Genomic DNA, 25,660 nt, shown 5'->3' with positions numbered 1-25,660 from the left:
TGAAATGATAGGTTAATAGGAAATGGAGGTGATGTACTGCATATATGATTGTTTGGCCATGACTCAGTATCAGGTGTGGGCAAAAAATTATAACTGGACTGTTCTATCAAGCACCAGACTTACTTCCTTATGAAAAAAAAATTATAGAAAACCTCAGTTCACTAGCATATACATTCCTCAATCATACTGTAATCTTCAAAGGAGATTTTAATTATCCAAAAGTGAATTGCAATAATTATAGTCTTGTTGTTGATGGCTGTGACAAGACATCCCATGAAATGTTACTAAATGTCTTCACTGGGAAAAACCTAGAGCAGATAGTTCAGAACCCCACTGATGGTGGACATACATTAGATTTAATGGTAACAAATGGAGATGACCTCATTGAGGATGTCCGTATCAAAACTGGTGTCAGTGACAATGAGGCAGTTATAGCAATGATGATTATCAAAGTACAAAGAGCAACTGAAATAAGTAGAAAGATTTATACATTCAGTAAACAAAATAAGACACTGTAGTTTCATATCTCAATGAGAAACTTGAAACTTTTAGTTCAAGACAGGAGCATGTAGAGAAGCTATGGCTTAAGTTTACAAGAATAGTTGACCATCCACAGGACAACTTAATTATTTAATTGCATAGATAAAAAATCAACTCAACAAGGTGTGGCAGAACACACATATAAAAGACTGTTGTAATTGGAAAACTTTCAGAGCCAGTGGCTCCTTCTTCAGGCAGAAGAGTTAAAAGGGGAGGGAAAAGGATGAAGGAAAAGGCATTGACAGGTCTCAGAAAGGGGGTAATTTCAGGAAAGGCACCCAGAACTGTGGGTCAGGGGAGACTTACCGTATGGAATGACAAGGAAAGACTGATTGTTGGAGAATGCATCGGACAAGATTTGAAAACCTGAGAGCTTAAAAGTGGAAGACAGAGTAATATGCAGACAGAAATTACTGCTTAAACAGTTAATAATAGTGAATAATAATAGTTAATAATAGTGAAAAGCTAAGTGCATTTTACATTATAAAGGTGGGAGGGGGCAGAGAAAAATAGACGGGAAAGACAATGAAAGATGAAGAAAACTAGAACAGAGTGAAGCAAAGAGTAGTTGTAGTGAAGAACTGCTGAGCCAGAAGAAATTAACATAAATTAAGTCCCAGTGGGTGGTGTGAATCAAGGACATATTGTAGTGCTAGTTCCCACCAGCAGAGTTCTGAGAAACTGATGTCTGGGGAAAGAATCCAGATGGCATGTGTGGTGAAACAGGTTCCAACGTCACAAATGTCATGTTGTGGGGCATGCTCTGCAACAGGCTATTTTGAGTTGACAGTATACACCCTCTGCCTATGCCCGTTCATCCTAATCAATAATTTGGTGGTAGACATGCCAATGTAGAAGGCCAAACAGTGTTTACATAATTGCTAGCATAACATGTGTCATCTTGCAGGTGGCTCTCCATTTGACAGTATATGTTTTGCTGATTACAGGACTGTTATTGTTGACATTAGGAGTACAACTTTATGTGACATGAAGGACACAACCACTGTTGTAGTACACATAAAGAAATAGAGACTATTGCATAAGTGATGTAAAACAGATCAGAGGGCTATAGGTAAAGAGATGTTGAATGAAATGCATTTGGTTGTCAAGAGAGCAATGAGTGAAGCCTTCAGTTACTATCATAGCAGTATATTGTTGAAAGATCTTTCAAAAACTAAAATAAACTCTAGTCATATGCTCAAACATAATGTGGTGTCTTGAACAGCATGACTTCCTCCATGCTAACCCCTGTGGATTAAAAAACAGATGATGTGTTTCCCAACTTTTACTTCTCTCATATGACTTTGAATCATGGCAGCCCAGTATTCTTTGGTTTCTGAAGAGCAATTGACTCAGTACCAAATGAATGTTTGCTATCAAAAACATTATTGCATAGAATATGAAACAAAACTTATGAATGGGCTGAGGATATTTTGGTGAGGAGTATGCAGTAAGTTACCTTCAACAGAGAGTTATCAACAAATGTAGAAGTAGCTTTGAGTGTGTACCAGGGAACTGCGTTGGTCCCCTCGATGTTTGTCTTGTATATAAATGATCTTGCTGACAATATTAATAGAAATCTCAGTCTTTTTGCAGGCAAAGCAGTGATCTATAAAGAAGTACTGTCTGAAAAAATCTGAGCAAATATTCAGTCAGATCTAGATAAGAATTCAAAAGGGTTTAAAGTTTTGCAACTTGTTTTAAATGTTCAGAAATGGAAAATTGTGCACATCACAAAATGAAAAATCCAATGTATACAATATCAATGAGATACAGCTGGAATTGCTCAACTCATACAAATACCTGTGTGTAATAGTTTGGAGGGATATCAAATTGAATGTTCAGAAAGTCTAAGTCATAAGTAAAGCAGGCAGCAAACTGCATTTCATTGGTAAATACTAGGGAAATTTACTCAGTCTACAAAGAATACTGAATACAAAACACTCATATAACCCAACCTAGAACGCTGCTCAAGTGTATGGGATCCATACTAAATAGAACTAACAGAGAGTATTGAATGGATACAAAGAAGGGCAGCATTAATGCTCATAAATTTGTTCAACCCGTGCGAGAGCATCATGAAGAAGTTGAAAGAACAGAACTGGCAGACATTTGAAGATGGAAGTAAACTGCCACATGAAAACCTGCCCATAAAGTTTCTAGCACCAACTTGAAGTGATGAATCTAGGAATATATTACCCCCCCCCCCCTCCCCCTACCCACATATCACTCCCATAGGGTTCAAAAAGACAAGTTTAGACTAATTACACTGTAAACAGAGACGTTTGAGCAATCACACTTCCTCCAAAATCCATATGTGAACAGAATGCTTGAAATCCCTAATAATGTGTACAATGGAAAGTAACCCTCTGTCTCAGCAAGCAATATCAGGTCAATGATTGATAACACTGAATTAAACAAAAATACAGTTAATTCCTTCAAGAGAATGTCAGTAGATAAATTGCAAATATGACAAGAGAGACAATTCAAAATAACAAGAATATGAACAGAACAAAACACAAATATGCACTGGGTAGACAAAAGGATACACAGTACATGTAGCAGCAAAAGTCAGAGACTCAAGAACTGAAGACTACTATGGGCTATCCAACTGTATTTTAAAACAAATTATTGATGTAATAAGTCATCTCCTATGCTACCTTATAAACTTGATGTTTCAGGAAAGTACATTTACTGACTGCTTAAAGAAACTGTTGTTACATTGGAGTATAAAAAGGCTGATACAGAATCAGCATAAAATTATAAACCTATACCTGTATTAGCAATACTTTCTAAACTCAATGTGATGATCATGAAGGAATGACTAAATCCCTGGTTTGAGAGCTGTAATGTCTTTCACCAGACCCAATATGGATTTTGTGATGGTCAACCCATAAAAAAATCAGTGCTGGAAATTTCAATAATATCATTTTAAGTTAAAGTCACATCATTATGAAGCACTAAGATAACTAAAATGCTAGTATTCTGATTACCTAAAATGATTTTATCCAGCTTGATTCTGCCTGCGAAGGTCTATGAGTTTATATTAGTTCAGGTTATTGTTTTATCTGTCTTAAAATAATCTGAACAAAGGCAGCATATGGGTCACTGATTTGATAAAAGCCTTTGACACAGTATTGTGTAATATTCTTGTAAATAAACTTAAGCAATATGGAATAACAAAGACACTGGCACTATTAAAATATAATTTATCCAAAAAGAAATAAACAATCATAATTAAGACAAACCAAAAAATTGAGGTTGTCACAAACTGGAAGGTAAAGAATATGTGGTATGCAAGTGGAATAGCTAACTCACAGGATAAATTAAAACCATATGGTCAGTTGTGAAGTAAGTGTCTCATCAGCAGCACAAGGTCGACAATATAAAGTCAGTTCGCAGTAAAAATATTTCTGTTACTGATAAATCAGATATATGTACTGTATTTAAAAATCATTTTCTGAGCATTGCTGGTGAATTAAATAAAAATTTAGATTCTATAGGAAATCATATAACTTTCTTGGCAAATGCCTTTCTGAGATTGATATCTGAAACACTCCTCTGTTATACAGACAAATTTCTATGCCATTCAGTGTTTGCTAAAGTTATTGAAAAGGCTGTGTATGTAAAGACAATTAATCATTTTATTTCACACGATTTGCTATCAAATGTATATTTTGGCTTTAGAAGTCATTTAACAACTGAAAATGCTATATTCTCTTTTTTGTGTGAGGTACTGGATGAGCTAAACAAAAGGATTTGAATTCTTAGCATATTTTTTTTTATTTAACTAGGGCATTTGATTGTGTTGATCACAAAATATTGCTCCATAAGTTGGAGCATTATGGAATACAGGGAGTAGTTCACAACTGGTTCACCTCTTACTTTAGCAATAGGCAGCAAAAGCTCATTATACGCAATGTTGATAACTGCTGTGATGTGTGGTCTGAATGGGGGACTGTCATGTGGGGTATGCCCCAGTGATCAGTGTTGGGGCCACTCCTTTTCCTTATTTATATAAATGATATGCCCTCTAGTATTATGGGTAACTCTAAAATATTTCTTTTTGCTAATGACATTAGGTTGGTAGTAAAGGATGTTGTTTGCAACACTGGTTCAGTTTTAAATAGTGCAGTACATGACCAAAGTACATGGCTTGTAGAAAATAAACTAATGCTAAATCACAGTAAGACTCAGTTTTTACAGTTTCTAACACACAGTTCAACAAAACCTATGTTTTAATTTCACAGAACTGGCATATGATTTGTGCAACTAAACAGTTCAAATTTTTAGGGGGTTTTTCTTTGGCTGGGAAAAAAAAAAACATCTGTTGCATGTATTATCTGTGAGTCAATACTTCCTGCAAAATATCTTTGTTAATAACAAAATATTCACTGTTCTGAGTCTATACATATTGCATACCCTTCTGCATGCCAGTGTCAGTTGGGATGAACATGCCGTAAGTACAGATATTCGCTGTTGTATAGCCAGGAATCCACTTGCCATAGACCAGAGAAATTGCCAGACTGGCACTGGCTTGTATTTGAATGTGTTCATCTTCAAACATTTTACATGTTATTGGTGCAATTATTTATGCATAAAACTAAGAGACATAAAGAACATAAAAATTTCATGATATTTACATCAGTCACACATTGCCACATATGTAGCAATCACAATTAGCAGCACAGCATAATGCAATGCAGTGGAGCGCAGTGCAGTTTGGTTCACAGGTGCATCACCCATGTGTCACACCACAAGTATTTTATTTTGCACAGATAAATTAGTTCCACACCAGCCACCAGGAACACTGTGTTATGTCCATTACTCTGTGCCATTTATTTTTAGTATATAGTTTTTTCCATGTACTTGTTTTTCTCCATGTTAATTCTAAAGAATGTTTTTTCTACTTAGTTCTTTAGTAATCAGTTAATAAGTCACTTATTCATTTTTGTGTGAGTCTTGTCTTGACATGTGCTGTGCCTGAAAGATGTCCTGTATTAACTGTCAAACAAACAAATAAAGATCTTGTCATCCCAGCATTGCAGACATTGTTGTGTGTTATTTATCACAAACTAGCTGGCTAACTGGTTGAATGGAAGACAACCTAGCCCTATGGCCAAACTGGTGACCGCAACATGAATTATCACCTGCCTGATGCACAAAAGAAAGTGATACAGTAAGCTGATGGAAAATCTGATCACAACTGTCCCTGCTGTGTCCAGACTTGTCATTAAACTACCACCCTTTTGGCTTCACAATCCAGTGTTATGGTTTGCGAAAGCTGAAGCTAGTTTCTTTTACTCCGGAACAGCTGCTAAGTTCTGGTGCAGGAGGACATCAGAGATCATAAACCGTGACAGTACTTTTGGCACCCGCAAAGTAAGACTGATGCTGGTACTGTGTCTAACAGCCTGCTGAGAACCATCTGGAGCAATCGGTTGCTGCCAGCCATCAAAGCAATAACAGCATTGCAATCAGAAACCCCTTTAGACATGGTGGTGGAACTAGAAGACAAGGTACAGGATGCTATCTCACCTGCACCAATTAACATAGCAACTGTGCAATGCGTGAGCATGTCAGCCACAGTTTTGCACGCCGACTATGATACTCTGATGGCAAAGGTCAATATGTTGACACAACAGATTAGCTAATTAATGTCTCAGTGTAACACCAACATGATTGCGGCTGACTGAGATACCAGAAGTGCTCACGCAGCAGATCATCAACTGCCTCCTCTGTGCCTGTGGCTGAAATGCAGCAGGGGATATGGTGGTATCATAGAAGATTTGGTGATCAAGCTCGTCGCTGTACTGAACCCTGCACATACACAAATGCCAGCAGTGACTGGGTGTAGACACTTCATCTGATTGCCCATCTGCAACACAGCATCTGTTTGTGAGTGACCAGTGCACAGGCAAGAAAAATTTCATTGACACTGGCTCTGATCTGTGTATTTTCCCATGAACAATGTTACACTGATGTAGGCTGCATACATAATTCTGTCTAGCTGCTGCAAACAATTCTTCTATTGTGATGTATGGTATACATCATTTTGAACTAATTTTAGGCCTGCACCGAGTGTTTTCATGGAATTTCGCAATCACCAACATCACCAAGGCAATAACAGGAGTGGACTTCCTGGCAAATTACAACCTCCTACCTGACACTGCCAACACATGCCTGGTCAAGCAAACCACTGGACTGACAGCTGGAGGATTCGGGCGCCACACAACCATCTAATCCACCAAGCTGATTGAAATAGTAGACAGCGAGAATGCCACCTTACTTTGGGATTTTCCAGTGCTGACAAAACCTCCAGGTATGCCTAAGGTAGTGAAGCATAACACAGTGCAATATTTAAAGACCACCGAGGGGCTGCCATTATTCTGTACACCTTGACAGTTAGCCCCGGATTGATTAGCTATTGCCAAGGTCGAGTTTGACAATATGATTCAAGAGGGTATCATGTGACCATCCAGTAGCTCTTGGTCATCACCTCTACATCTCATGCCTAAGAAGTGTGGTGCATGGCGTCCGTGCAGGGACTATAGAGCACTTAACTCCCTTACACTGTCCATTCATTACCCTGTTTCATTGCTCCACAATTATAACTATGCTCTAAGTAGTGTCCACCTGTACAGTGTGTTGCACTGTGTGAAGGCATATATGCAGATACCCATCACCAAAGTTGACATCCTGAAGATGGCCATAATTATGCCATTCATGACTTTCAGGCCCAGAAACGCTGTGCAGACATGGCAGAGATTTATTGACTCAGTGTTGCAAGGTCTGCCATTCTGTTTTGCCTACCTTGAAAACATATTGGTATTTTCAATCTTGCCAGAAGAACATCACCAGCATCTTATACAAGTTTTTAAATGGCTAGATGAATAAGGTGTCATTCTCAACACAGAAAAATGTATTTTAGTCAAACACAAGTAGATTTCGCTGGCCACTGAATCTCTCTGTCTGGTTCACTACCATTACCTGACAAAGTGGAAGCCATCCTACAGATCTCACAGCCATCCACAATGAAGGAGCTGTGACGATTTTTGGGGATATGTAATTTTTATGGCAGACATTTACCTCACGCAGCAGATATTCAGGAACCCTTTACAACTGTGCTGGCAGGCCAAAAATGCAAAGGGAATGCAGCAATACAGTGGACATGCCATGTGACAGCTGCATTTGAACTGGCAAAACAAGCAACAGCAGACACTGCATTGCTGGCACATCCTGAGTCAAGTGCACCATTTGCATTGGTTATGGATGCAAGCCAGACAGCTGCGGGTGCAGTGTTGCAATAATACAACAATGGTGTGTGGCAACCTCTAGCCTTCCTTGCAAAGGAACTGTTACAATCTCAATGTAAGTGGAGCACCTATGAGTGAGAACTGTTAGCGATATACGAGCCAATCAAATACTTCTGTCCTCAGCTGGAGGCCTGTGAGTTCACCATATTCCCATATCATAACCCGCTGACATATGGCTTTCAATAGAACAATATTAACTGTTCAGCAAGAGCAGCACAACCAATTACTGTACATCATGCAGTTCAGCATGAACATCCAGCATAAATCTGAGATCGAGAAAGTAGTAGCAGATTGTCTCTCCTGTGTCAGCAGCATCTCCACCATACACTACATGGAACTCCCAGAAGCACAACTTATAGACCTGGAACTACAACAGCTGTTTCAGGAAAAAAAGTCTACTTTGGATCTGCAGCCAACGTTCCTGGCAAAGACATCAAGTCATACTGTGATGTGGCCGCAGCCAAACCATGACTGTTTTTTACCTACAAAATTCAGGAAAAATACTTTTACATCTTTGAATAAACTGTGCCATTCTGGAGCATGAATTACAGTATACCTAATCTCAGATCACTTTGTATGACCAGGGATGAAGAAAGACTGTCATGAGTGGACCCGATGTTGTGTACAGTGTCAGCACAATAAGGTTGGCTAGCACGTGCACACACCTATTGTAAACATTCCTGAAGCCACCACCCATTTTACGCATGTACACATCAACATCATGGGACCATTTCCACCTTCAAATGTCCATTGATATTTGCTGATAATGACCAACCATTCACCTGTTGGCCAAAGCGGCCCCAGTGGACAATGTCTTGGCAGAACCTTGGTGTGTGTGTCTTCATGTTAAGCTGAGCATCATGATTTGGCTGTCCTTTCCACATCACCACAGATCATGGTAAACAATTTGAATCTTCTTTGTTTGCAAAGCTAACGGTGTTCTGTGGGATGAGCCACCACAACACAACCAGCTACCACCTGGCCAGTAACTGCATGGTATAGCATTGTCGCCACACTTTGAAAGCAGTCCTGAGGTGCCATGGTGGAGGATGAACAGAGGCTCTCCCGATGGTCTTGCTTGGCCTACGAAACTCATACAAGCCAGATATAGACAGTTCCTCTGCAGAATTAGTGTATGGAGAGTTGTTACAACTGCCTGGCAGATTTGTAGACATGACTCCACAGCCTGATATAAACCTGTCTACCTTCGTCAGTCGCCTTCATCATCATCTCAGAAAAATCCGACCTCCACAACCGTCTAGGCATGGAACTGTTGCCACCTTTGTACACAAAGACATCAGGACATGCACTCACCTTATGTTATGAACTGATGGCATCAGGTGACCCTTCAGGCACCTTACACTGAGCCACATCAAATTATCAGTAGGAGAGATACTCTTGTGAATGGAAAACGAGCCACTGTTACAATTAACAGGGTCAAATCAGTCTACATCTTCAATGAGCCACACCCCCACTGAGACTCAGCGAACACAGCTTTGCCAAAAACTTGGTCTGGCAACACCAGCTCCAGCACCATCACTGACAAGGACGTCAGCTCCAGGGGATCAACATACCAGAGCTCTAGGGGAGCAGTGCACCATGAGGTCTGGTTGGCGTGTCCACTTCACGGTGTGCTTCCTGGATGGAACTCCGCTCCAGCCGAGGGGACTCTTGTACCACAATTAGCAGTGCAATGCAGTGCAGTTTGGTTCATGAGTGCATCACCCTTGAGTCACAGCACAAGTATTTTATTTTTCATGGCTAAATTAGTTCCACACCAGCTGCCAGGAGTGCTGTGTTGTGTCCATTATCCATGCCATTTATTCTTAGCTTATAGTTTTTTTCATGTTCTTGTTTTCTCCATGTTAATTCTAAAGAACCTTTTTTTATAATTAGTTCTTTAGTAACCAGTCAATAAGTCACTTACTTGTTTTTGCATGAGTATTGCCTTGATGTATATTGTGTCTAAAAGATGTCCTGTATTAATTGCCGAATGAATAAATAAAGATGTTGTCATCTCACCATTGGAGATATCATTGTGCGATATTTATAACAAACTAGCAGGCTAACCAGTCAGATGGGCCAGGCCCTTACTCTTTGCCTTTAAATATGTCTGCTTGTGTCTGTGTATGTGCGGATGGATATGTGTGTGTGTGTGTGTGTGTGTGTGTGTGTGTGTGTGTGTGTGTGCGCGCAAGTGTACACCTGTCCTTTTTTTTCCCCCTAAGGGAAGTCTTTCCGCTCCCGGGATTGGAATGACTCCTTACCCTCTCCCTTAAAACCCACATCCTTTCGTCTTGCCCTCTCCTTCCTGAAGAAGCAACCATCGGTTGCGAAAGCTAGTAATTCTGTGTGTGTGTTTGTGTGTTTTGTTCATGTGCCTGTCTGCCGGCGCTTTCCCGCTTGGTAAGTCTTGGAATCTTTGTTTTTAATATATTTTTCCCATGTGGAAGTTTCTTTCTTTCTCTCTCTCTCTCTCTCTCTCTCTCTCTCTCTCTCTCTCTCTATATATATATATATATATATATACACAAGCGGGAAAGCGCCGGCAGACAGGCACATGAACAAAACACACAAACACACACACAGAATTACGAGCTTTCGCAACTGGCAGTTGCTTCGTCAGGAAGGAAGGAAGGAGAGGGAAAAATGAAAGGATGTGGGTTTTAAGGGAGAGGGTAAGGAGTCATTCCAATCCCGGGAGCGGAAAGACTTCCCTTAGGGGAAAAAAAAAGGACAGGTGTACACTCGCACACACACACACACACACATATCCATCTGCACATACACAGACACAAGCAGACATATGTTGCGAAAGCTCGTAATTCTGTGTGTGTGTTTGTGTGTTTTGTTCATGTGCCTGTCTGCCGGCGCTTTCCCGCTTGGTAAGTCTTGGAATCTTTGTTTTTAATATATTTTTCCCATGTGGAAGTTTCTTTCTGTTTTATATATATATATATATATATATATATATATATATATATATATATATATATATATGAAAGCTGAATTCAATAATTTCCTTTGTGTGAGACAGCATGTACAAGATTCGTGTGGTGATCTAAGTTTTAGATTTGCATATCACTTCCACATAATATTTCATTGAGTTTATCAACACCTGTTTGTGTTGTAAAATATATTGAAATTTTGAACATTTCCAAGTGCTGCAATAAACTTACAATGCTTTCATCAATTTTAGGCTCACACTTAATTGGGCTCCTTTAAAATTTTTGAGAAGAGTAGGCCTATCATTGTATCAAACAACAATTATCTGATCTCATTGTATAACTACTTTAGAAAAGTATTATTTTTGGAAATTTTGACCACTTACAAAACTTAATGTTACAAGTGTTTTGGATGCATAATTTGTTTCATAGCAAATTAGTATTTGTGGCTCACAGTTACTGCCAAAGAATACATCAACCCCAAATTTCATTGTATGTCAACACATATAAAAGTACATTTTTGAGAACTTTCAGAAGCTACCATTCTCCTTTGCATAATTTAGAAGTAACTTCTAGTAAACTAGTGTTTGTGATTTAGTTAGAGTAGCAGATATTCTAATTAACATATTCTGTAGAAACTAGCTTTCTCTCAAAGAGGTGAGGCCCTATAATTTATAACAACGACAATTAACCTCAAAACATTTTAGGAAACTAATAATTTGTACCACAGGTTTTTGTGTTGCCTTAATAGAAATCTTTTTTCATGTATTTGCTGTAATTATTGTAGGGAATTAGCCACATTTTAGCTCAAAAGATTAAAAGATAATCAGAGGGCTTAATTTACAATTATTTGTTCACTACCCTCTAATAGATTGCACCAGCCAAAATGGAGCCCCACTATTCTCAAACATGAGATGAGTTGGTTCATGTTCATAAGCAGCTGTAAATCACACTGACTACTGTCAAACAATTGACAGATGCTGCAAATTGGTGTGTTGAAACTGCTCCTGAGAGTTGTATATGTGTGATACCATTACCAGAGGTACATCAAGTACCATCCTCTCCTGTGGATCCTGTCTTCTCTGCAGAAAGTAAAGGAACTGTTGTTACTCATCCACTTGACTATGAGTGCATGTCAATAATAGATCTAGGCATTCTGTACAGGGTGGAAGGGGCCAGGGGGGATTCAGGGTGTTTAACTGATCCCCATAACCAACAAATTTGAGATGCTGTCTTTCACTGAAACTGAAACTGAAACTGAGCCAGTTTTGGAGAAACCTGTTCTGCTTGGTGTCAAGAGCAGACAAATGCAAGAGGGTAGGAGTCTATTAATCATCAGCAATTCAAACATACGGCAAATGATTGTACTCCTTAGAGAAATGGCAGCAAGGAACAGGGAAGGACATCAGGTCACTCAGTATGTATGCCTGGAGGCTTCATTCAACATGTTGAAGAGACTATTCCAGCAGCCATTGAGAGAACAAAGTGCAACCAAGAAGACTGTGGTGCACATTGGAACAAATAACACCTGTCATCTGGGCTCTGAGGTCATACTTGTGTCATTCCAGTGACTAGCAGAGAAGGCTGAGAAGACCAGTATTGTGGGTGGAGTTTCAATGAAGCTCACAATCTGCAGTGTTATCCCTAGAACTGATCATGAACCCTTTGTTCTGAGTCAAGTGGAAGGACTGAACCAGAGACTTCAAAGTTCTGTGACAAGTTGGGCTGTGGCTCCCTGGACTTGCACCATAGTGTTGAGATCTGTAAGATCCCTCTAAAGGGGTCAGGGGTGCACTACATGTCTAAGGCTGATACTCATGTAGCTGACAGTGTGTGGGGTACACACAAGGGTTTCTTAGATAAGGTGACTTTCGATCCAATACAGATAATGATAGCAATAGGAAACCCAAAGTAATAGTGTAAGATTGAAAGAAATGCCTCCCACAGGTGAGAGTATTAAAATCCTAATGGTTGACTGCTAAAGCATTTGCAAGAAAGTGTCAGAATTTGAAGCACTCCCAAAAGGCAGTGAAGCTCACATAATATTAGGTACAGAAAGCCGGTTAAAACCTGATAATGATAGAGGTGGCAATTCTTGGGGAAATTTTGAGGGTATATTGAAAGGATAGGCAAATGGGTAATGGAGGTGGTGTATTTGTCACAGTAGATGAGAAGCTCAAATCCACCAAGATAACAATTGACGCTGCGTGTTAGATTGTTTGGGCAAGACTCAGTATCAGGTTTGGGCATAAAATGATATTATGTCTTTCCATCACCCAACAGATGCATTTCCTAAGGTAACAAAAAACTTCAGAGAAAACCTCAGTTCACTTGCACATAAGTTCCTCAATCATAATCATTGTCTGAGACTTTGATCATCCAACAATTAATTTGGAAATTACAGTTTTGTTAGTGGTGGGAGTGATAACACATCCTTTGAAACATTAATAAATACCTTTTCTGAAAACTGCCTAGAACAGACAGTTATGAACTCCACTAATGATGAAAATATATTGTATCTAATGGTAAAAAAGAGATCTGACCTCTTTGAGGATGCCCATAGTGAAACTGGTATCAGTGACTATGATGCAAATGTGACAACAATGATTACGAATATACAAAGGACAACCACAACTAGCAGAAAGATGTTCAATAAACTACACAAAAATCCATAGTGTCATACCTCAATAAGAAGCTTGAAGCTTTCATCATAGGGCATGAGAATGTAGAGGAACTATGGCTCAAGTTTAAAAGAACAGTTGACCATGCACTACATAGATATGTACCCAGTAGAGCAGTTCATAATGGGAGGGAACCTCCATAGTATGCAGTCACTTTAAAGAAACATCTAAAGAAGAGAGATTATCTCAAAATTGTTGTAAAACAAAATGTGGAGCTATGGATAGAGAGATAACCAATGAAATGCATTTATCTGTCAAGAGATCAATGTGTGATGCCTTCAGTGATTACTGTAGCACAATATTGTCAAATGATATTTCACAGAATACAAAGAAATTTGGGTCATATGTAAAGGCTGTTAGTGACACCTAAGTTAATATTCAGTCCGTAGCAACTGAGCCAGGAACTGGAATTTAGGGTGGCAAAACAAAAGCTGAAATGCTTAACCCTATTTTCAGGTGCTCCTTTAAAAAAGGAAACCCAGGACAATTGCCCCTATTTAATCCCTGTAACACTGAAAAGATGAATGAAATAAGTATTAGTGCCAGTGTCTTTGAGAAACAGTAGAAATCATTACAACTGAACAAAGCTCCAGAGCCCAATGGAATCTCTGTTAGATTCTACACTGAATTTGCAGCTGAGTTAGCCCATCTTCTAAGTACAGCCTACTGAAGATCCCTCAGAACAAAAAACTGCACCCTGTTCTTGCAGGAAAAAATCACAGATCACATCCTATCTACAAGAAGGTTAGTAGAGATGATCCACAAAACTACCATGCAATATCCTTGACACTCATTTCTTGTAGAATATTAGAAGATATTCTGAACCCAAACATAATGAGGTATTTCAAACAGAATGACCTCCACAATGCCAACCATCATGGATTCTGAAAGATAAATCACGTGAAACACATCTTGCACTTTTCTCACATGACATATGGAAAGCTTTTGATCAAGGCAGTGAAGTAGATGCAGTATTTCTTGATTTCCAAACAGCATTTGACTCAGTGCCACACCTATGTTTATTGTCCAAAATATGATAATATGGGATATCAAGAGAAATTTTTGACTGGATTGAGGACTGTCCGACAGCAAGGGTGCAGCATGTTGTCTTGGACAGAGAGTCATTGTCAGATGTAGAAGTAACTTCAAGGGTGCCCCAGACAAGTGTGTTGGGGCTGACCATGTTGTATTTTAATGACCTTGAAGTCAATATTAATAGCAACCTCATACTTTTTGCAGATGATGCAACTATCTGTAATGAAGAGTTATCTGAAAGAATCTACATAAATATTTAGTCAGACCTTGCTAAGATATCAAAGTGGTGCAAAATTTGGCAGCTCACTTAAATGTTCAGAAATGTAAAATTGTGCACTTTACAAAATGAAAAAAATGTAGTGTCCTGCAGCTTGGAATGAAATGGCCAACTCATACAAATAACTGGGTGCAACATTTTGTAGAGGTATGAAATGGAATAATCACATAGGCTCATTTGTGGGTAATGTAGATGGGAAGACCCCAGTTTATTAGTAGAATGCTGGGGAGGAGCTATCTGTCATCTAAGAAGATTGCTTACAAATCACTCATGTGATCAGGTCTAGAATTTTGCTCAAGAAACATCTTTAAATGATGAAACGATGGCTCTATCACTATGCTACAACCCCCTATGTATCACTCACATGGGGATTGTGAGGAAAGATTAGGATAATTACTGCACCACAGAGGCATTCCAGCAATCATTCTTCCTGCACTCCATACATGAACAGACTGGGAAGAAACTCTAATGACTGATACAATGGGACATACCCTGTGCCATGCATCTCATGGTAGTTCGCAAAGTATAGATGTCCATATAGATGTAGAGATCATAAGATGGCCATTGACAAAGGTAAAACAAGCATGGTACAATGCAGTCAAATTGAATCAGTTCGTTGTGAAATAATTGGATTGGGAATTGAGACATTAAAAGCTGTCTATGAGTTTAGCTATTTGGCCAGTTAAGTAAGTGACCACGGCCAAAGAAGAAAAGATATAAAATGCAGACTGGTAAGAGCAAAAAAAGCATTTCTGAACAAATGAAATTGTTAGCATATATACACATCAAAAAAGTTTTGCATCAACATAAACATCATTTCCTCCCTTTTTATTGCTCATGAAAACTACACATTGCATGTTGTACCACCATACTGGGAGACCTTCAGAGGTTCTGGTCCAGATTGTTGTACACACCAGTACTTCTAATACACAGCAGCATGTCCTCTTGAATTGACACATGCCTGTATTCATCATGGCATACTATCCACAAGTTCATGAAGGCACTATTGGTCCAGATTGTCCCACTCCTCAACAGCAATTTGGTATAGATCCCTCAGAGTGGCTCGTGGGCACGTCGTCCATAAACAACCCTTATCAATCTACCCCAGGCATATATGGAGAACATGCTGGCCACTCTAGTCAAGTGATGTCATTGTCCTGAAAGAAGTCATTCATAAGATGTGCATGATGGGGGCATGAATTGTCATCCATGAAGACGAATGCCTCGCCACTATCGGTCGGAGGATGACATTCATGTATCATAAAGCTGTCATGGTGCCTTCCACGACCACCAGCAGTGTACATTGGCCCCATGTAATGCCACCCCAAAATAGCAGGGAGCCTCCATCATGCTGCACTTGCGGACTGTATGTTTAAGGTGTTCAGCGTGACTGGGTTCCCTCCAAACACATCTCTGACGATTGTCTGGTTGAAGGCATATGCAACACTCATCAGTGAAGAGAACATGATGCCAATCATGAGCAGTCCATTTGGCATGTTGTTGGGCCCATCTGTACCATGCTGTGTGGTGTTGTGGTTGCAAAGACAGACCTCACCAAGGATGTGAAGAGTGAAGTTGCGCATCATACAGCGTATTACACACAGTTTGAGTCATAACATGACATCGTGTGGCTGTGTGAAAAGAATTATTCAACATGGTGGCATTGCTGTCATATTTCCTCTGAGCCATAATCCGTAACTAGTGGTCATCCACTGCAGTAGTAGCTGTTGGGCGACCTGAGCAAGATATGTCATTGACAGTCCTTCTCTCTCTGTATCTCCTCCATGTCCAAACAACATTGCTTTGGTTCACTCTGGTGACATCTTTGAACAGTCAAAGCAAGTGTGTCTGCAATACAATATCCACAGTCAACATTTATCTTTAGGACCTCTGGGAACTGGTGTGATGCAAAACTTTTATTGATGTGTTTATATTCAAATGTTAGGAGCTATATGTATGGAGTGTATCCTTGTACACAAGTGAATCATGATCAATAAGCACGTCAGATAAGAAGAGAACTGAAGTTTTTGAAATCCAATGCTGAAAATCGGATGTGTAAATCAAATAACTAATGAGACACTGAAGTGAATTGCAGAAAAAAGAAGTTCATGGCACAAGCTGACCAAAGGAAGGAATCAGTAGACAGGACACATCCCAAAGTAGCCAGTTCGGTAAAGGAATGAAGTGTGGGGATAAAAACTGTACAAAGAGACCTAGCCATGAACACATTAAGCAAGTCCAAATGGACAGTAGTTTCACAAGATAAAAATGCCTGTATGGGATAGATTAACATGCACGATTATAAAAAAAGTCTTCAGAATGAATATTACAACAAAATCAGAACTAGGAAGAAGAATCCCTTAAACACTCACTGGAGTATGACAACATAATTAAAAAAGAGCATTCTGCACAAAAGAAAATTTATTATTAAATAATTACAGATTAGTATGAAACAGTTATTAATTTCAGAAAGGCATTAGAATGCTGGCTGAAAGAAATATCTTTCTACACTGTGGATGAATTTGTAAATACAAATGTAAGTGACATATTAATTTAACTGTAAACAGAAAGCTTCTGTCCTTGTTATTCATAAGCATTATTATTAATAGTATAACAAACATCAGCCTATTGAACAATGGAAATTTCAGGATGGAATAAGAATGATGTGAAAAGAATAGATTGATACTCACCACATTGAGGAGGTACTGAGTTGGAGATAGGCACTATGAACAGAATACTAGAAATATATAAGCTTTCATACAACAAAACAACAATAACCCTCTCACACATGGCCATTGTCTCTGGAGACTAAGGTGTGACTGTCATTGTATTCAATATGAACATCAATTTTTTGGGCTGAGTGGTTGAGATGTGGGATGCAGAAGGGGAGGGATAGCAGGGTACAGGTTGAGGAAGGTGCTAGTGCTGTCTGTGGGTGTGTGCAGGGACATAGTGGAAACATGGCAGGGGAGACAGGGCTGCTAGATGTAGTATCATGAATCTGTGCTGAAGGTGAAGGGGAGGGAGGGGGAGGGCAACAAGGGGAGAAGCAGCAAGGTGTAGGTAGGAATAATCTAGATAGCACAGGGAGTGAAGCAGTCATTAATGACGAGCACATTGTGTTGGTGTTCTTTTCAGCATCTGGGTGGTCCAACTGCCCCTCCCCACAGTCTGGCAGGGGCCATTCATGTGGACAAACAGCTAATAAGGTATTGTACCCCTGCAGAAAGAGGCTGCAGCTTAGTTGACAGAAGGCATGGCCACTTTCACAGGTGGCCCTAACTTTGATAGAGTAGGAGATGCCTGTGACAGGACTGGGGTAGGTGATAAGGAGACAATGTATGGGCAGACCTTGCATCTAGGTGCCATGGGGCAAGGGGTTTGGAGCAAGGGTGAAATAGGGATTGGCAAGGCTATATTGTGGGTTGGGTGGCAGTGGAGACAGTGGGAGACATGAGAAGGATAGTAGAGAGGTTATTTCTCATTTCAGAGACCTTTTAATTTTTCAGAAAGATATTTGGGCACTGAAGGAGCAGCAAAACTGGAAAATAAAAACAAAAGCAGACCTTCAAACACTTTTTGGACATATGAATATTGTAGTGAAAATTAAGTAAGGAAGAATAATGTGGGCTGATGATGCACAGACAATGCCAGAAACAGGGAATTTTAAGAAAGTATTTATAGGTAAGCCTGAGGGGAGAAGGCAAAGAGGAAGAGCCAGGAAAAGATGGCCTGAAAATATGGAAGGGGATCTCAAAGCAATGAGAATCAGAGAGTGGAGAAGAAAAGCAATGGACAGAGATGAAAGGGGGCAGGTGATAAAGGAGGCCCAGTTTCAGCAAGGGCTGTTGCACTGATCAATAAGTAAGTGAGCCCTATACTGCCCTATCACATCCCTGCATGCTTCCACTGGCAGAACCAGCATCTTCTCCCAACCCCAACCCTGCTATAACTCTCTCTCCCCACTTCATGCCTCTTCCTTGTCACCAGTACCCACCCAAATAGATTGCTGCTCTTGTCAGATTGTAGTTGCAGTCAGGCCTAGGTGCCCAGAGACAGCAGCCATGCATGTATAAGTAATAGTAGTAGTAGTAGTAGTAGTAGTAGTAGTAGTGGTGGTGGTGGTGGTGGTTGTTACTGTATGAATGCATACATGTTTTCTACTTTTGAAGAAGGACTTCGTCTGAAATATTTCTAGCATTCTTTTTCATTATGCCTATTTGCAACACTGTCTCATTTTTGTTGTGAGTATCAATCTATCCTTCCATATTTGTAAAAAAAAATGAAAAGCATTAGACATATCATCAGACACAGTGCTTCTGTCATTAATATTTTCGAAGGAAAAGTTATGGGAAAGAAAGGAAGAGGAAGGCTGAGGAAGAAGTATATCGAAGGCATCAAGAAGAGGGCAGGATGTGACATTTACATGGAACTGAAATGAAGAAACAATGATGAAAGAGAGTGGTTGCATTGACACTACGTTAGCCTTTAGAATATGTATGAGTGCATATATGTTTGTAAGTATGTACAAATTAATGATGAATATAATAGAGGCAAACATTCCAGGTGGGAAAAATATATCTAAAACCAAAGTTGATGTGACTTACCAAACAAAAGTGCTGGCACTTTATTTCCATTTCCGTTTTTCCCACATCACTGATCACTTTTAGCTGCTTCCCACAGGTTTTATTTCTTCGTCAGACAATTGTTAACCTCATTTTCATAATCTGCCACCACAAAACCACTCCTTTTAATACATTTATACGTAGTTTTTTCGAAATTTTCCCTAATTTCTCCACCCTTTAATGTGTTTTGGTGGCAACACAACCACCTAACCTTTATACACATTGTTGTCTACCAACCCAAGTTCACCACATGATCAGCCAAGCTTCAGCAAACACTTTTACGCCTTTTTTCACACCAGATAACCTGTTTCTTTCTAGTTCACCTTTATCTCTCCCCATTTATTTTTTTACTTTCATTTTCATTTCTGCCTCATGTTACACTTTCCACCTTCTAATACCATGTCACCCCCACAACACCCCCGCAATGACCCCCATTAAGTTTTATTTACATTCCCTCTGCAAACATGCCTTCGCCCAAGCCAGATTATGCTCCCATATTTTATTTTCTCAGGCTTGTCTGACATTTGGCATTACCCCCAAAGGCCTCACACTTAAAGTTCCCATCTCTGGCTGCAGCCCTTCTTTCCATCAGTCCCTATACCAGTTCCAAACTGAACAATCCATTGGCTTCACCCACCTAATTCTTCACCTACACATCAAATCAGCCAATGAACACACCCGTCAACTCCTATCCTTAATAAAAGTCCTCAATCTTTCCTCTCCCACATCCACACCGGCTGTTCAGAGCATTCTCCTACAGGCCAACCGCAAATTAGAACAGCATACCACCCTCCACCTCAAAAAACTATGCAATCTCCTGGTTTCCCACCTCCAGAAAGGCAATGCCATCACCCTTCACAACCTTTCCAGCAAACCTCAACCTCCTCTCATTGCACACAATCCCAGTCTCTCCCATCTACTCAATCTACCACTTCCAGCTCCACTCCCTCCAAAACCTCAAAATTCCAATCAACACCATCTGGAACCACATCACCCTAATTCAGTAGTTAACCTTTCCTCCAAACCTCTCTCCCAATCCGAAACCACCGTCCTTTCCAAAGGCCTCACCTTCAGTCACACTTCCAGGTTCAACCAAACAGCCCTCGTCAAAGATTTACTGCCCTACAGTCATACTCCCTGCTGGAAATATCACTTTGCCATGAAGAAAAATATCCTAATCCTACTCCTAATGATCCAACTCCCCAAGACACTATCCAAATTGAACCCTGCCTGGAACAGTTCTGTCCTCCATCACAGCGGGACCCACCTCCTCTTCCTCAAAAACACCCTCTCCAAACCTTCCAGGAATTTCTCACTTCCAGCCTTGCCTCGCAAACCTTCTACTACCAACATCACCACAGCCGAAGACCAAGCTATTCATGATCTGAAGGCTGACCAATCCATCATCATTCTTCCGGCGGACAAGGGTTCCATGACCGTGGTACTTGATCATCGGGAGTACGTGGCTGAAGGACTGTGTCAGCTTTCAGACAACACCACATACAAAGTTCGCCAAGGTAATCCCATTCCTGATGTCCAGGTGGAGCTTCAAGGGATGCTCAGAACCTTAGGCCCCCTACAAAACCTTTCACCTGACTCCATCAACCTCCTGACCCCACCAACACTCCACACCCCTACCTTCTACCTTCTTCCTAAAATTCACAAACCCAAACATCCTGGCCGCCCCATTGTAGCTGGTTACCAAGCCCCTACAGAATGTATCTCTGCCTACGTAGATCAACACCTTCAACCCATTACATGCAGTCTCCCATGCTTCATCAAAGACACCAACCACTTTCTCGAACGCCTGGAATCCTTACCTAATCTGTTACCCCCAGAAACCAACCTTGTAACCATTGATGCCACTTCCTTATACACAAATATTCCGCAGGTCCAGGGCCTCGCTGTGATGGAGCACTTCCTTTCATGCCGATCACCTGCCACCCTACCTAAAACCTCTTTCCTCATCACCTTAGCCAGCTTCATCCTGACCCACAACTTCGTCACTTTTGAAGGCCAGACATACCAACAATTAAAGGGAACAGCCATGAGTACCAGGATGGCCCCCTCGTACGCCAACCTATTCATGGATCGCTTAGAGGAAGCCTTCTTGGTTACCCAAGCCTGCCAACCCAAAGTTTGGTACAGATTTATTGATGACATCTTCATGATCTGGACTCACAGTAAAGAAGAACTCCAGAATTTCCTCTCCAACCTCAACTCGTTTGGTTCCATCAGTTTCACCTGGTCCTACTCCAAATCCCATGCTACTTTCCTTGACGTTAACCTCCATCTGTCCAATGGCCAGTTTCACTTGTCCATCCACATGAAACCCACCAACAAGCAACAGTACCTCCATTATGACAGCTGCCACCCATTACACATCAAACGGTCCCTTCCCTACAGCCTAGGTCTTCGTGGCAAACGAATCTGCTCTAGTCAGGAATCACTGAACCATTACACCAACAACCTGAAAACAGCTTTCGCATCCCGCAACTACTCTCCCGACCTGGTACAGAAGCAAATAACCAGAGCCACTTCCTCATCCCCTCAAACCCAGAACCTCCCACAGACGAACCACAAAAGTGCCCCACTTGTGACAGAATACTTTCCGGGACTGGATCAGAGTCTGAATGTGGCTCTCCAGCAGGGATATGACTTCCTCAAATCCTGCCCTGAAATGAGATCCATCCTTCACGAAATCCTCCCCACTCCACCAAGAGTTTCTTTCCGCTGTCCACCTAACCTTCGTAACCTCTTAGTTCATCCCTATGAAATCCCCAAACCTCCTTCCCTAACCTCTGGCTCCTACCCTCGCAACTGCCCCGGTGTAAAACCTGTCCCATGCAACCTCCCACCACCACCTACTCCAGTCCTGTAACCTGGTAGGTGTACACAATCAAAGGCAGAACCACGTGTGAAAGCACCCACGTGGTTTATACAACTGACCTGCCTTCACTGTGAAGCTTTCTATGTGGGAATGACCAGCAACAAACTGTCCATTCACATGAATGGACACAGGCAGACAGTGTTTGATGGTAATGAGGATCACCCTGTGGCTAAACATGCCTTGGTGCACGGCCAGCACATCTTGGCACAGTGTTACACCGTCCGGGTTATCTGGATACTTCCCACTGACACCAACCTGTCAGAACTCCGGAGATGAGAACTTGCCCTTCAGTATATCCTCTCTTCTCATTATCTGCCAGGCCTCAACCTCTGTTAATTTCAAGTTGCCACAATTCATACCTCGCCTGTCTTTCAACTACATCTTTGCCTGTGTACTTCCGCCTCGACTGACATCTCTGCCCAAACTCTTTGCCTTTACAAATGTATGCTTGTGTCTGTATATGTACAGATGGATATGTGTGTGTGTGTGTGTGTGTGTGTGTGTGTGTGTGTGTGTGTGTGTGTGTGTGTGCACGAGTATATTCTTAGCCTTTTTTCCCCCTAAGGTAAGTCTTTAAGTCTTTCCGCTCTCGGGATTGGAATGACTCCTTACCCTCTCCCTTAAAACCCACATCCTTTCGTCTTTCCCTCTCCTTCCCTCTTTCCTGAAGAAGCAACTGTTAGTTATGAAAGCTTGAATTTTGTGTGTATGTCTGTGTTTGTTTGTGTATCTATCGACCTGCCAGTGCTTTTATTTGGTAAGTCACATCAACTTTGTTTTTAGATATAAGTATGTACAAATGTTGTCATGTGAACATATTCTGGAATAACACATCTCTTAGGCTAACAGTATCATTGCACAAAATAAAGTAGCTAAATTTATGTGTGGGGTTCACCAAACTATCTCACTAAGCATCTATTTAAGCGACTGTTATTATTAACCTCAGATTCGCATTACATTTATTCACTTACAAAATTTCTCATCAGTTATTCACCTAAATTTGAGAGAAACACCAATATTCACCAATAGATTACTAGAAGACAAAATGATCTGCATTATACATTAATAATCCTGGTTCTGGTACTAAAAGGAGTGAAGTAAACAACTATGAAACTGTGACAATCTATCCATGAAAATAAAGTGTGTGACAGATAGCAGATGTGTTTTCAAAAATAGAGTAAAGATGTTTCTGCTTATAACTCATTCTATACAACAATGGAGTTCTTGACTACAAATAATAGTCATTATAACAGAAAAACAACTGTGAATGGTTAGCATGTAGATTTTTTAAAAATATGTTTTCTATATGTGTTCAGTTGGCACATCCCACATCATAACATTTATCATGAACATAATCTATGAAAAACGTAACTAAATAAAATTATTATTTTTCTTTGTAAACACTAGATTTAATTGAAGCCAGTACTATGTAATGTATTGTAGACCTCAAACATGTGGATAAAACATTTCTCTGCTTGTGAAGTAGTTACTGCTGATGATATCTGTATATAAAAAGTGGACACGGAGAAACAGATGACAGATATTTTGACTAAACCATTTTTGGCATTTAGATTTCAGACCTTACTCAATTACACGTGAATCTGTATTGAACAATGGAAACTCCAGGTTGGAATATCAACAATATTGGGCAAGGGATAGATTACTACTCCTTGTAAAGATCACCTGTTGAGTTGCAGACAGGTACAATGATGAAAGTTTGATGCATTTTATTGGAAGGAAGCCATATTACACTCTCACATGAAGTTTAACATTTTGTATTTATGTAGTGAAGCTATAATTTGTTACAGGCTTTTTGTAGCACCTGCCTGCAGCTCAATGGGTTACCTTTATGGTGAGTAGCAATTTAATACTGTAATGTATCAAACTCATGAGGGTATGGATGCTCAAACACATTTACTTTGTTTAACAGCTGTAATATATTCACAAGCTCTGTACATAATGTTTACTCTACATGTGTTGTTTACTTTGTGCTCCACAGCTGGCATTTTACCTTATATTCATGTTATGCTGTGTCTTACAGAAATTGTGTTTAAATAAACAGTTAGGTGTTTATGAAAACCTCACATTCTCTGAGCACATACCTAAATATATACAGGGTGCACATAAAGTCTGGGAACACATTCAATAATTTATTGCACAAGAACCAAACATTATACAGATATAATACATATGTCATTTTGAAGAGAAACCCTGAAAGTTTTTTTCATGTATACCACCACATCATAGTTTGGTAATTTGTCAATACTCAGTGCTAGTCACAAACATGGTGAGTTCATGTGCAGATCGAGCTTTCTGTGGTTTGGAGTTTGACAAAAACAAGTGTGCTACAGCTGTTGAACATAAGTTTAGAACCAAGTACCGAAAGAAGCCACCAACAAGGAAAGCCATTTACCACAGGCACAACAAATTTGTTATGACAGGTTGCCTGTGCCCAGCAAAGAGAAGTGGATGTCCCAGTGTGAGTGAAGTGAATGTGGAGCACATATGAGAGACATTCATAACAAGTCTAAAGAAATTGGTGCATCATGCATCCCATGAACTCAAAATGGCTTCAACAACAGTGTGGAAAGTCCTGCGACAGGAGCTGTCTATGAAACCATTGAAAATGGAGCTAGGGCAGAAGCTCAATGTTGATGACAAAGACAAGCATTTTGAGTTTTGTTCGCAGTTGCAGAAATTGAATGAGGGTGGGGATGGCATTGTTGATTGCTTAATTTTTAGTGATGAAGCAACTCTTCACACTAATGGAAAAGTGAAGAGGCATAATTGCTGAATCTGGGGTACAAACCATCCACATGAATGCATTGAATTTGAGCATGATTTACCAAAGGTAAATGTTTTTTGTGCCTTTTCACATCAAAAATTGTACGGGCCATTCTTCTTTGCCCAGATCATTGTCACTTGGACATGTTGCAGCAATGGCTGATGCCTCAAATGCAATCAGACTCTCTGTTCATCTTTCAGCAGGATGGGGCTCCACCCCATTTTCATCCTGAAGTTCTTGGGTACCTGAACACGGAGCTGCCACATCAATGGACCAGGCGTGCTACAGAAGGGGTCAGTTGTTTCATGAAATGGCCTCTCCAGTCACCAGAACTCACTCTGTGTAACTATTTTCTGTGGGGATGCATTAAAGATCTGGTACATGTACCGCCTCTACCACATGATGTAGCAAAGCTCCAGGAGAGAATACGGGAAGTGACTGCCACAGTCGACGATGCCATGATTCGATTACTGTATTGATGTCTTCCAGGCCACTCATGGTTTGCATATCGAATGTTTCTCTTCAAAATGCAATATGTATAGCATCTGTACAATGTTTTGTTCTTG

At 40.3% G+C, this 25,660-nt stretch overlaps 1 protein-coding gene across 5 annotated transcripts in view; it reads right to left on the bottom strand.

The window, feature by feature from the left end:
- The window catches only part of LOC126281330 (phosphatidylinositol phosphatase PTPRQ-like), a 410,186-nt gene that overhangs the window by 190,450 nt on the left and 194,076 nt on the right, over positions 1-25,660 (bottom strand). The gene's annotated exons all lie outside the window — the stretch shown is intronic.

This window comes from Schistocerca gregaria, chromosome 7 (genome assembly GCF_023897955.1).
Source record: "Schistocerca gregaria isolate iqSchGreg1 chromosome 7, iqSchGreg1.2, whole genome shotgun sequence".
Taxonomy (NCBI): domain Eukaryota; kingdom Metazoa; phylum Arthropoda; class Insecta; order Orthoptera; family Acrididae; genus Schistocerca; species Schistocerca gregaria.
The sequence above is the reverse complement of the archived record's forward strand: the minus strand, read 5'-3'. Positions and strand labels throughout refer to the sequence as shown.